This window comes from Amblyomma maculatum, chromosome 4 (assembly GCF_055883805.1).
Source record: "Amblyomma maculatum isolate TAMU_Amacu chromosome 4, ASM5588380v1, whole genome shotgun sequence".
NCBI lineage: Eukaryota > Metazoa > Arthropoda > Arachnida > Ixodida > Ixodidae > Amblyomma > Amblyomma maculatum.
Genome location: NC_139347.1, coordinates 114,557,151 through 114,569,650, shown reverse-complemented (window position 1 = coordinate 114,569,650; position 12,500 = coordinate 114,557,151). Strand labels below are relative to the sequence as shown.

The 12,500-nt window shown below is 47.4% G+C and overlaps 12 non-coding genes across 12 annotated transcripts; all 12 read left to right on the top strand.

Moving 5' to 3' along the window:
* The first annotated feature begins 899 nt into the window (after positions 1 to 899).
* Positions 900 to 971, top strand: TRNAP-AGG (transfer RNA proline (anticodon AGG)). The gene has a single exon. It is a non-coding gene; the product is annotated as a tRNA-Pro (tRNA).
* A 1,504-nt stretch (positions 972 to 2,475) lies between these two features.
* TRNAP-AGG (transfer RNA proline (anticodon AGG)) lies at positions 2,476 to 2,547 on the top strand. Its single transcript has one exon. It is a non-coding gene; the product is annotated as a tRNA-Pro (tRNA).
* A 211-nt stretch (positions 2,548 to 2,758) lies between these two features.
* Positions 2,759 to 2,830, top strand: TRNAP-AGG (transfer RNA proline (anticodon AGG)). The gene has a single exon. It is a non-coding gene; the product is annotated as a tRNA-Pro (tRNA).
* Positions 2,831 to 4,613: 1,783 nt separating this feature from the next.
* Positions 4,614 to 4,685, top strand: TRNAP-AGG (transfer RNA proline (anticodon AGG)). Its single transcript has one exon. It is a non-coding gene; the product is annotated as a tRNA-Pro (tRNA).
* Positions 4,686 to 5,908: 1,223 nt separating this feature from the next.
* TRNAP-AGG (transfer RNA proline (anticodon AGG)) lies at positions 5,909 to 5,980 on the top strand. Its single transcript has one exon. It is a non-coding gene; the product is annotated as a tRNA-Pro (tRNA).
* Positions 5,981 to 6,191: 211 nt separating this feature from the next.
* Positions 6,192 to 6,263, top strand: TRNAP-AGG (transfer RNA proline (anticodon AGG)). Its single transcript has one exon. It is a non-coding gene; the product is annotated as a tRNA-Pro (tRNA).
* Positions 6,264 to 6,474: 211 nt separating this feature from the next.
* Positions 6,475 to 6,546, top strand: TRNAP-AGG (transfer RNA proline (anticodon AGG)). The gene has a single exon. It is a non-coding gene; the product is annotated as a tRNA-Pro (tRNA).
* Positions 6,547 to 8,613: 2,067 nt separating this feature from the next.
* TRNAP-AGG (transfer RNA proline (anticodon AGG)) lies at positions 8,614 to 8,685 on the top strand. Its single transcript has one exon. It is a non-coding gene; the product is annotated as a tRNA-Pro (tRNA).
* Positions 8,686 to 9,908: 1,223 nt separating this feature from the next.
* TRNAP-AGG (transfer RNA proline (anticodon AGG)) lies at positions 9,909 to 9,980 on the top strand. Its single transcript has one exon. It is a non-coding gene; the product is annotated as a tRNA-Pro (tRNA).
* Positions 9,981 to 10,191: 211 nt separating this feature from the next.
* Positions 10,192 to 10,263, top strand: TRNAP-AGG (transfer RNA proline (anticodon AGG)). Its single transcript has one exon. It is a non-coding gene; the product is annotated as a tRNA-Pro (tRNA).
* Positions 10,264 to 10,474: 211 nt separating this feature from the next.
* Positions 10,475 to 10,546, top strand: TRNAP-AGG (transfer RNA proline (anticodon AGG)). The gene has a single exon. It is a non-coding gene; the product is annotated as a tRNA-Pro (tRNA).
* A 1,792-nt stretch (positions 10,547 to 12,338) lies between these two features.
* TRNAP-AGG (transfer RNA proline (anticodon AGG)) lies at positions 12,339 to 12,410 on the top strand. Its single transcript has one exon. It is a non-coding gene; the product is annotated as a tRNA-Pro (tRNA).
* The last annotated feature ends 90 nt before the right edge of the window (positions 12,411 to 12,500 follow it).

Below are 12,500 nucleotides of genomic sequence, written 5' to 3'. Positions count from 1 at the left end.
CTCGTAACATGTGATAGAAATTCACTGAGCGACTGTTCCCTCCTGAACTGGGCTCATTGGTCTAGGGGTATGACTCTCGCTTAGGGTGCGAGACGTCCCGGGTTCAAATCCCGGACGAGCCCTTTCTTCTTCTTCCTTGCGCTGGTGGCAGCTACTGCTTTTGCTAATCCCACACTCATTTGGTAGCCAGCGTAGTTGTCTGCCTTCCCGCTGCACTCATTCATGCACCATATAATACTCAGAAAAATAGAGCGCCTGTTGATTCTCCATTTATGCTTTGCCCCTCGTGACATGTGATAGAAATTCACTGAGCGACTGTTCACTCCTGTGCTGGGCTCGTTGGTCTAGGAGTATGATTCTCGCTTAGGGTGCGAGAGGTCCCGGGTTCAAATCCCGGAAGAGCCCTTTCTTCTTCTTCCTTGCGCTGGTGGCAGCTACTGCTTTTGCTAATCCCACACTCATTTGGTAGCCAGCGTAGTTGTCTGCCTTGCCGCTGCACTCATTCATGCACCATATAATACTCAGCCAAATAGAGCGCCTGTTGATTCTCCATTTATGCTTTGCCCCTCGTAACATGTGATAGAAATTCACTGAGCGACTGTTCACTCCTGAACTGGGCTCGTTGGTCTAGGGGTATGAATCTCGCTTAGGGTGCGAGAGGTCCCGGGTTCAAATCCCGGACGAGCCCTTTCTTCTTCTTCCTTGCGCTGGTGGCAGCTACTGCTTTTGCTAATCCCACACTCATTTGGTAGCCAGCGTAGTTGTCTGCCTTGTCGCTGCACTCATTCATGCACCATATAATACTCAGCCAAATAGAGCGCCTGTTGATTCTCCATTTATGCTTTGCCCCTCGTAACATGTGATAGAAATTCACTGAGCGACTGTTCACTCCTGAACTGGGCTCGTTGGTCTAGGGGTATGATTCTCGCTTAGGTTGCGAGAGGTCCCGGGTTCAAATCCCGGACGAGCCCTTTCTTCTTCCTTGCGCTGGTGGCAGCTACTGCTTTTGCTAATCCCACACTCATTTGGTAGCCAGCGTAGTTGTCTGCCTTGCCGCTGCACTCATTCATGCACCATATAATACTCAGCCAAATAGAGAGCCTGTTGATTCTCCATTTATGCTTTGCCCCTCGTAACATGTGATAGAAATTCACTGAGCGACTGTTCACTCCCGAGCTGGGCTCGTTGGTCTTGGGTAGCCGAGATAACTTCTCTCGCCGGTTTCGAGAAGGTGGACTTGGGCTTGCTCATCTATTTGTACGCCAACTGGTTAATCGTTTTATTTTCCTCCGTGACGTCTCAGACCCTTTCTTACGTACTGCGTGCCAAGTAAGGCTCGTGCGGGCAGTGCCCAATTTTGTCGTCTCTACGAGAAGTATTCCAGGGCGAATTTCCAAGTTTTTTCGAGAAATAGTAAGCAGTGTCCGAATTTTAACTGCTCGTTTTTCGGTAGAATACTTGAGTACAGTCAAAAAGAAGAAACTGTACAATGATATTTGTGACCTTTTTCCTCTTCCTATGTAGAGAGCCTTGTACAGCGAGAGTCTAGGTCAAGACGTATTAAAACGCGTGAAAAGAATGCCAGTTTCTCCGGGGGTAAAGACGTTTTTTTTAAGCTACACACAGGTACATTATAGGTGAAAACATTTTTCGAAGACAAGGGTTTTTATCTGCCTTGGGGTTCACGATGCCTAATATGTAAACAACCAGAGACAATAGACCATGTTTTTCTGCACTGCTGGGAGGGGGTTTATTTTTGGGACGTATTACAAAAAACACTTAAAAAAGAATTACGTTTAGATCCACACGGAATCAGGTTCCTGCCGACAGATAATGAAGGTGATGCACCCCTAGACACCGTAATGTTGCTAGGATTACACAGTCTTTGGCGGACCCGAATGGCGGGCTTCCACGTTGACCCTGAAGCTAGCCCTGCAAGGCTCTACTTTCGCCAGTGTATGTACACCTTCGTTGAAATGCCCAAAGCGATGAGTGCAGTGCCAGCATGGGTGGTGAAAGTTGAACCATTGGTAGAGTTGAAAGAATTTTAACTTGACAACGTCAACCCCAATAGGGTCAACGGCTTTTTTACCTGTGTCATAGTTATGTGAACATCACGAGCTGGAGTGTTCAGTTCAATTTGTGTCAACCTTGGTTATGTGTATGACAGCCGGCAATAAAGAAAAAAGAAGGGCTCGTTGGTCTAGGGGTATGATTCTCGTTTAGGGTGCGAGAGGTCCCGGGTTCAAATCCCGGACGATCGCTTTCTTCTTTTTGCTCGCGCTGGCGGCAGCCACTGCTTTTGATAATCCCACACTCATTTGGTAGCCTGCGTTGTTGTCTGCCTTGCCCCTGCACTCATTCATGCACCACATAATACCGAGCCAAATAGAGCGCCTGTTGATTCTCCATTTATGCTTTGCCCCTCGTAACATGTGATAGAAATTCACTGAGCGACTGTTCACTCCCGAACTGGGCTCGTTGGTCTAGGGGTATGATTCTCGCTTAGGGTGCGAGAGGTCCCGGGTTCAAATCCCGGACGAGCCCTTTCTTCTTTTTCCTTGCGCTGGTGGCAGCTACTGCTTTTGCTAATCCCACACTCATTTGGTAGCCTGCGTTGTTGTGTGCCTTGCCGCTGCACTCATTCATGCACCACATAATACCGAGCCAAATAGAGCGCCTGTTGATTCTCCGTTTATGCTTTGCCCCTCGTAACATGTGATAGAAATTCACTGAGCGACTGTTCACTCCTGAACTGGGCTCGTTGGTCTAGAGGTATGATTCTCGCTTAGGGTGCGAGAGGTCCCGGGTTCAAATCCCGGACGAGCCCTTTCTTCTTCTTCCTTGCGCTGGTGGCAGCTACTGCTTTTGCTAATCCCACACTCATTTGGTAGCCAGCGTAGTTGTCTGCCTTGCCGCTGCACCCATTCATGCACCATATAATACTCAGCCAAATAGAGCGCCTGTTGATTCTCCATTTATGCTTTGCCCCTCGTAACATGTGATAGAAATTCACTGAGCGACTGTTCACTCCTGAACTGGGCTCGTTGGTCTAGGGGTATGATTCTCGCATAGGGTGCGAGAGGTTCCGGGTTCAAATCCCGGACGAGCTCTTTCTTCTTCTTCCTTGCGCTGGTGGCAGCTACTGCTTTTGCTAATCCCACACTCATTTGGTAGCCAGCGTAGTTGTCTGCCTTGCCGCTGCACTCATTCATGCACCATATAATACTCAGCCAAATAGAGCGCCTGTTGATTCTCCATTTATGCTTTGCCCCTCGTAACATGTGATAGAAATTCACTGAGCGACTGTTCACTCCCGAGCTGGGCTCGTTGGTCTTGGGTAGCCGAGATAACTTGTTTCGCCGGGTTCGAGAAGGTGGACTTGGGCGTGCTCATCTATTTGTACGCCAAATGGTTAATCGTTTTATTTTCCTCCGTGACATCTCGGACCCTTTCTTACGTACTGCGTGCCAAGTAAGGCTCGTGCGGGCAGTGCCCAATATTGTTGTCTCTACGAGAAGTATTCCAGGGCGAATTTCCAAGTTTTTTCAAGAAATAGTAAGCAGTGTCCGAATTTTAACTGCTCGTTTTTCGGTAGAATACTTGAGTACAATCAAAAAGAAGAAACTGTACAACGATATTTGTGACAACCTTTTTCCTCTCCCTATGTAGAGAGCCTTGTACAGCGAGAGTCTAGGTCAACACGTATAAAACGCCTGAAAAGAATGCCAGTTTCTCCGGGGGTAAAGACGTTTTTCTTTAAGCTACACACAGGTACATTATCGGTGAAAATATTTTTCGAAGACAAGGGTTTTTATCTGCCTTGGGGTTCACGATGCCTAATATGTAAACAACCAGAGACAATAGACCATGTTTTTCTGCACTGCTGGGAGGGGGTTTATTTTTGGGATGTATTACAAAAAACACTTAAAAAAGAATTACCTTTAGATCCACACGGAATCAGGTTCCTGCCGACAGATAATGAAGATGATGTACCCCTAGACACCGTAATGTTGCTAGGATTACACAGTCTTTGGCGGTCCCGAATGGCGGGCTTCCACGTTGACCCTGAAGCTCGCCCTGCAAGGCTCTACTTTCGCCAGTGTATGTACACCTTCGTTGAAATGCCCAAAGCAATGAGTGCAGTCCCAGCATGGGTCGTGAAAGTCGAACCATTGGTAGAGTTGAAAGAATTTTAACTTGACAACGTCAACCCCAATAGGGTCAACGGCTTTTTTACCTGTGTCATAGTTATGTGAACATCACGAGCTGGAGTGTTCAGTTCAATTTGTGTGTCAACCTTGGTTATGTGTACGACAGCCGGCAATAAAGAAAAAAGAAGGGCTCGTTGGTCTAGGGGTATGATTCTCGTTTAGGGTGCGAGAGGTCCCGGGTTCAAATCCCGGACGATCGCTTTCTTCTTTTCCCACTCCCACTTGGTAGCTAATCCCACACTCACTTGGTAGCCAGCGTAGTTGTGTGCCTTGCCGCTGCACTCATTCATGCACCACATAATACCGAGCCAAATAAAGCGCCTGTTGATTCTCCGTTTAAGTTTTGCCCCTCGTAACATGTGATAGAAATTCACTGAGCGACTGTTCACTCCTGAACTGGGCTCGTTGGTCTAGGGGTATGATTCTCGCTTAGGTTGCGAGAGGTCCCGGGTTCAAATCCCGGACGAGCCCTTTCTTCTTCCTTGCGCTGGTGGCAGCTACTGCTTTTGCTAATCCCACACTCATTTGGTAGCCAGCGTAGTTGTCTGCCTTGCCGCTGCACTCATTCATGCACCATATAATACTCAGCCAAATAGAGCGCCTGTTGATTCTCCATTTATGCTTTGCCCCTCGTAACATGTGATAGAAATTCACTGAGCGACTGTTCACTCCCGAGCTGGGCTCGTTGGTCTTGGGTAGCCGAGATAACTTGTTTCGCCGGTTTCGAGAAGGTGGACTTGGGCTTGCTCATCTATTTGTACGCCAACTGGTTAATCGTTTTATTTTCCTCCGTGACGTCTCAGACCCTTTCTTACGTACTGCGTGCCAAGTAAGGCTCGTGCGGGCAGTGCCCAATTTTGTTGTCTCTACGAGAAGTATTCCAGGGCGAATTTCCAAGTTTTTTCAAGAAATAGTAAGCAGTGTCCGAATTTTAACTGCTCGTTTTTCGGTAGAATACTTGAGTACAGTCAAAAAGAAGAAACTGTACAATGATATTTGTGACTTTTTCCTCTTCCTATGTAGAGAGCCTTGTACAGCGAGAGTCTAGGTCAAGACGTATTAAAACGCGTGAAAAGAATGCCAGTTTCTCCGGGGGTAAAGACGTTTTTCTTTAAGCTACACACAGGTACATTATCGGTAAAAACATTTTTCGAAGACAAGAGTTTTTATCTGCCCTGGGGTTCACGATGCCTAATATGTAAACAACCAGAGACAATAGACCATGTTTTTCTGCACTGCTGGGAGGGGGTTTATTTTTGGGACGTATTACAAAAAACACTTAAAAAAGAATTACCTTTAGATCCACACGGAATCAGGTTCCTGCCGACAGATAATGAAGATGATGTACCCCTAGACACCGTAATGTTGCTAGGATTACACAGTCTTTGGCGGTCCCGAATGGCGGGCTTCCACGTTGACCCTGAAACTCGCCCTGCAAGGCTCCAGTTTCGCCAGTGTATGTACACCTTCGTTGAAATGCCCAAAGTGATGAGTGCAGTCCCAGCATGGGTGGTGAAAGTTGAACCATTGGTAGAGTTGAAAGAATTTTAACTTGACAACGTCAACCCCAATAGGGTCAACGGCTTTTTTACCTGTGTCATAGTTATGTGAACATCACGAGCTGGAGTGTTCAGTTCAATTTGTGTGTCAACCTTGGTTATGTGTATGACAGCCGGCAATAAAGAAAAAGGAAGGGCTCGTTGGTCTAGGGGTATGATTCTCGTTTAGGGTGCGAGAGGTCCCGGGTTCAAATCCCGGACGAGCCCTTTCTTCTTCTTCCTTGCGCTGGTGGCAGCCGCTGCTTTTGATAATCCCACACTCATTTGGTAGCCTGCGTTGTTGTCTGCCTTGCCCCTGCACTCATTCATGCACCACATAATACCGAGCCAAATAGAGCGCCTGTTGATTCTCCATTTATGCTTTGCCCCTCGTAACATGTGATAGAAATTCACTGAGCGACTGTTCACTCCCGAACTGGGCTCGTTGGTCTAGGGGTATGATTCTCGCTTAGGGTGCGAGAGGTCCCGGGTTCAAATCCCGGACGAGCCCTTTCTTCTTTTTCCTTGCGCTGGTGGCAGCTACTGCTTTTGCTAATCCCACACTCATTTGGTAGCCTGCGTTGTTGTGTGCCTTGCCGCTGCACTCATTCATGCACCACATAATACCGAGCCAAATAGAGCGCCTGTTGATTCTCCGTTTATGCTTTGCCCCTCGTAACATGTGATAGAAATTCACTGAGCGACTGTTCACTCCTGAACTGGGCTCGTTGGTCTAGAGGTATGATTCTCGCTTAGGGTGCGAGAGGTCCCGGGTTCAAATCCCGGACGAGCCCTTTCTTCTTCTTCCTTGCGCTGGTGGCAGCTACTGCTTTTGCTAATCCCACACTCATTTGGTAGCCAGCGTAGTTGTCTGCCTTGCCGCTGCACCCATTCATGCACCATATAATACTCAGCCAAATAGAGCGCCTGTTGATTCTCCATTTATGCTTTGCCCCTCGTAACATGTGATAGAAATTCACTGAGCGACTGTTCACTCCTGAACTGGGCTCGTTGGTCTAGGGGTATGATTCTCGCATAGGGTGCGAGAGGTTCCGGGTTCAAATCCCGGACGAGCTCTTTCTTCTTCTTCCTTGCGCTGGTGGCAGCTACTGCTTTTGCTAATCCCACACTCATTTGGTAGCCAGCGTAGTTGTCTGCCTTGCCGCTGCACTCATTCGTGCACCATATAATACTCAGCCAAATAGAGCGCCTGTTGATTCTCCATTTATGCTTTGCCCCTCGTAACATGTGATAGAAATTCACTGAGCGACTGTTCACTCCTGAACTGGGCTGGTTGGTCTAGGGGTATGATTCTCGCTTAGGGTGCGAGAGGTCCCGGGTTCAAATCCCGGACGAGCCCTTTCATCTTCTTCCTTGCGCTGGTGGCAGCTACTGCTTTTGCTAATCCCACACTCATTTGGTAGCCAGCGTAGTTGTCTGCCTTGCCGCTGCACTCATTCATGCACCATATAATACTCAGCCAAATAGAGCGCCTGTTGATTCTCCATTTATGCTTTGCCCCTCGTAACATGTGATAGAAATTCACTGAGCGACTGTTCACTCCCGAGCTGGGCTCGTTGGTCTTGGGTAGCCGAGATAACTTGTTTCGCCGGGTTCGAGAAGGTGGACTTGGGCGTGCTCATCTATTTGTACGCCAAATGGTTAATCGTTTTATTTTCCTCCGTGACATCTCGGACCCTTTCTTACGTACTGCGTGCCAAGTAAGGCTCGTGCGGGCAGTGCCCAATATTGTTGTCTCTACGAGAAGTATTCCAGGGCGAATTTCCAAGTTTTTTCAAGAAATAGTAAGCAGTGTCCGAATTTTAACTGCTCGTTTTTCGGTAGAATACTTGAGTACAATCAAAAAGAAGAAACTGTACAACGATATTTGTGACAACCTTTTTCCTCTCCCTATGTAGAGAGCCTTGTACAGCGAGAGTCTAGGTCAACACGTATTAAAACGCCTGAAAAGAATGCCAGTTTCTCCGGGGGTAAAGACGTTTTTCTTTAAGCTACACACAGGTACATTATCGGTGAAAATATTTTTCGAAGACAAGGGTTTTTATCTGCCTTGGGGTTCACGATGCCTAATATGTAAACAACCAGAGACAATAGACCATGTTTTTCTGCACTGCTGGGAGGGGGTTTATTTTTGGGATGTATTACAAAAAACACTTAAAAAAGAATTACCTTTAGATCCACACGGAATCAGGTTCCTGCCGACAGATAATGAAGATGATGTACCCCTAGACACCGTAATGTTGCTAGGATTACACAGTCTTTGGCGGTCCCGAATGGCGGGCTTCCACGTTGACCCTGAAGCTCGCCCTGCAAGGCTCTACTTTCGCCAGTGTATGTACACCTTCGTTGAAATGCCCAAAGCGATGAGTGCAGTCCCAGCATGGGTCGTGAAAGTCGAACCATTGGTAGAGTTGAAAGAATTTTAACTTGACAACGTCAACCCCAATAGGGTCAACGGCTTTTTTACCTGTGTCATAGTTATGTGAACATCACGAGCTGGAGTGTTCAGTTCAATTTGTGTGTCAACCTTGGTTATGTGTATGACAGCCGGCAATAAAGAAAAAAGAAGGGCTCGTTGGTCTAGGGGTATGATTATCGTTTAGGGTGCGAGAGGTCCCGGGTTCAAATCCCGGACGATCGCTTTCTTCTTTTCCCACTCCCACTTGGTAGCTAATCCCACACTCACTTGGTAGCCAGCGTAGTTGTGTGCCTTGCCGCTGCACTCATTCATGCACCACATAATACCGAGCCAAATAGAGCGCCTGTTGATTCTCCGTTTAAGTTTTGCCCCTCGTAACATGTGATAGAAATTCACTGAGCGACTGTTCACTCCTGAACTGGGCTCGTTGGTCTAGGGGTATGATTCTCGCTTAGGTTGCGAGAGGTCCCGGGTTCAAATCCCGGACGAGCCCTTTCTTCTTCCTTGCGCTGGTGGCAGCTACTGCTTTTGCTAATCCCACACTCATTTGGTAGCCAGCGTAGTTGTCTGCCTTGCCGCTGCACTCATTCATGCACCATATAATACTCAGCCAAATAGAGCGCCTGTTGATTCTCCATTTATGCTTTGCCCCTCGTAACATGTGATAGAAATTCACTGAGCGACTGTTCACTCCCGAGCTGGGCTCGTTGGTCTTGGGTAGCCGAGATAACTTGTTTCGCCGGTTTCGAGAAGGTGGACTTGGGCTTGCTCATCTATTTGTACGCCAACTGGTTAATCGTTTTATTTTCCTCCGTGACGTCTCAGACCCTTTCTTACGTACTGCGTGCCAAGTAAGGCTCGTGCGGGCAGTGCCCAATTTTGTTGTCTCTACGAGAAGTATTCCAGGGCGAATTTCCAAGTTTTTTCAAGAAATAGTAAGCAGTGTCCGAATTTTAACTGCTCGTTTTTCGGTAGAATACTTGAGTACAGTCAAAAAGAAGAAACTGTACAATGATATTTGTGACTTTTTCCTCTTCCTATGTAGAGAGCCTTGTACAGCGAGAGTCTAGGTCAAGACGTATTAAAACGCGTGAAAAGAATGCCAGTTTCTCCGGGGGTAAAGACGTTTTTCTTTAAGCTACACACAGGTACATTATCGGTAAAAACATTTTTCGAAGACAAGGGTTTTTATCTGCCCTGGGGTTCACGATGCCTAATATGTAAACAACCAGAGACAATAGACCATGTTTTTCTGCACTGCTGGGAGGGGGTTTATTTTTGGGACGTATTACAAAAAACACTTAAAAAAGAATTACCTTTAGATCCACACGGAATCAGGTTCCTGCCGACAGATAATGAAGATGATGTACCCCTAGACACCGTAATGTTGCTAGGATTACACAGTCTTTGGCGGTCCCGAATGGCGGGCTTCCACGTTGACCCTGAAACTCGCCCTGCAAGGCTCCACTTTCGCCAGTGTATGTACACCTTCGTTGAAATGCCCAAAGTGATGAGTGCAGTCCCAGCATGGGTGGTGAAAGTTGAACCATTGGTAGAGTTGAAAGAATTTTAACTTGACAACGTCAACCCCAATAGGGTCAACGGCTTTTTTACCTGTGTCATAGTTATGTGAACATCACGAGCTGGAGTGTTCAGTTCAATTTGTGTGTCAACCTTGGTTATGTGTATGACAGCCGGCAATAAAGAAAAAGGAAGGGCTCGTTGGTCTAGGGGTATGATTCTCGTTTAGGGTGCGAGAGGTCCCGGGTTCAAATCCCGGACGAGCCCTTTCTTCTTCTTCCTTGCGCTGGTGGCAGCCACTGCTTTTGATAATCCCACACTCATTTGGTAGACTGCGTTGTTGTCTGCCTTGCCCCTGCACTCATTCATGCACCACATAATACCGAGCCAAATAGAGCGCCTGTTGATTCTCCATTTATGCTTTGCCCCTCGTAACATGTGATAGAAATTCACTGAGTGACTGTTCACTCCCGAACTGGGCTCGTTGGTCTAGGGGTATGATTCTCGCTTAGGGTGCGAGAGGTCCCGGGTTCAAATCCCGGACGAGCCCTTTCTTCTTTTTCCTTGCGCTGGTGGCAGCTACTGCTTTTGCTAATCCCACACTCATTTGGTAGCCTGCGTTGTTGTGTGCCTTGCCGCTGCACTCATTCATGCACCACATAATACCGAGCCAAATAGAGCGCCTGTTGATTCTCCGTTTATGCTTTGCCCCTCGTAACATGTGATAGAAATTCACTGAGCGACTGTTCACTCCTGAACTGGGCTCGTTGGTCTAAAGGTATGATTCTCGCTTAGGGTGCGAGAGGTCCCGGGTTCAAATCCCGGACGAGCCCTTTCTTCTTCTTCCTTGCGCTGGTGGCAGCTACTGCTTTTGCTAATCCCACACTCATTTGGTAGCCAGCGTAGTTGTCTGCCTTGCCGCTGCACCCATTCATGCACCATATAATACTCAGCCAAATAGAGCGCCTGTTGATTCTCCATTTATGCTTTGCCCCTCGTAACATGTGATAGAAATTCACTGAGCGACTGTTCACTCCTGAACTGGGCTCGTTGGTCTAGGGGTATGATTCTCGCATAGGGTGCGAGAGGTTCCGGGTTCAAATCCCGGACGAGCTCTTTCTTCTTCTTCCTTGCGCTGGTGGCAGCTACTGCTTTTGCTAATCCCACACTCATTTGGTAGCCAGCGTAGTTGTCTGCCTTGCCGCTGCACTCATTCATGCACCATATAATACTCAGCCAAATAGAGCGCCTGTTGATTCTCCATTTATGCTTTGCCCCTCGTAACATGTGATAGAAATTCACTGAGCGACTGTTCACTCCTGAACTGGGCTGGTTGGTCTAGGGGTATGATTCTCGCTTAGGGTGCGAGAGGTCCCGGGTTCAAATCCCGGACGAGCCCTTTCATCTTCTTCCTTGCGCTGGTGGCAGCTACTGCTTTTGCTAATCCCACACTCATTTGGTAGCCAGCGTAGTTGTCTGCCTTGCCGCTGCACTCATTCATGCACCATATAATACTCAGCCAAATAGAGCGCCTGTTGATTCTCCATTTATGCTTTGCCCCTCGTAACATGTGATAGAAATTCACTGAGCGACTGTTCACTCCCGAGCTGGGCTCGTTGGTCTTGGGTAGCCGAGATAACTTGTTTCGCCGGGTTCGAGAAGGTGGACTTGGGCGTGCTCATCTATTTGTACGCCAAATGGTTAATCGTTTTATTTTCCTCCGTGACATCTCGGACCCTTTCTTACGTACTGCGTGCCAAGTAAGGCTCGTGCGGGCAGTGCCCAATATTGTTGTCTCTACGAGAAGTATTCCAGGGCGAATTTCCAAGTTTTTTCAAGAAATAGTAAGCAGTGTCCGAATTTTAACTGCTCGTTTTTCGGTAGAATACTTGAGTACAATCAAAAAGAAGAAACTGTACAACGATATTTGTGACTTTTTCCTCTTCCTATGTAGAGAGCCTTGTACAGCGAGAGTCTAGGTCAAGACGTATTAAAACGCGTGAAAAGAATGCCAGTTTCTCCGGGGGTAAAGACGTTTTTCTTTAAGCTACACACAGGTACATTATCGGTAAAAACATTTTTCGAAGACAAGGGTTTTTATCTGCCCTGGGGTTCACGATGCCTAATATGTAAACAACCAGAGACAATAGACCATGTTTTTCTGCACTGCTGGGAGGGGGTTTATTTTTGGGACGTATTACAAAAAACACTTAAAAAAGAATTACCTTTAGATCCACACGGAATCAGGTTCCTGCCGACAGATAATGAAGATGATGTACCCCTAGACACCGTAATGTTGCTAGGATTACACAGTCTTTGGCGGTCCCGAATGGCGGGCTTCCACGTTGACCCTGAAGCTCGCCCTGCAAGGCTCCACTTTCGCCAGTGTATGTACACCTTCGTTGAAATGCCCAAAGTGATGAGTGCAGTCCCAGCATGGGTGGTGAAAGTTGAACCATTGGTAGAGTTGAAAGAATTTTAACTTGACAACGTCAACCCCAATAGGGTCAACGGCTTTTTTACCTGTGTCATAGTTATGTGAACATCACGAGCTGGAGTGTTCAGTTCAATTTGTGTGTCAACCTTGGTTATGTGTATGACAGCCGGCAATAAAGAAAAAGGAAGGGCTCGTTGGTCTAGGGGTATGATTCTCGTTTAGGGTGCGAGAGGTCCCGGGTTCAAATCCCGGACGAGCCCTTTCTTCTTCTTCCTTGCGCTGGTGGCAGCTACTGCTTTTGCTAATCCCACACTCATTTGGTAGCCAGCGTAGTTGTCTGCCTTGCCGCT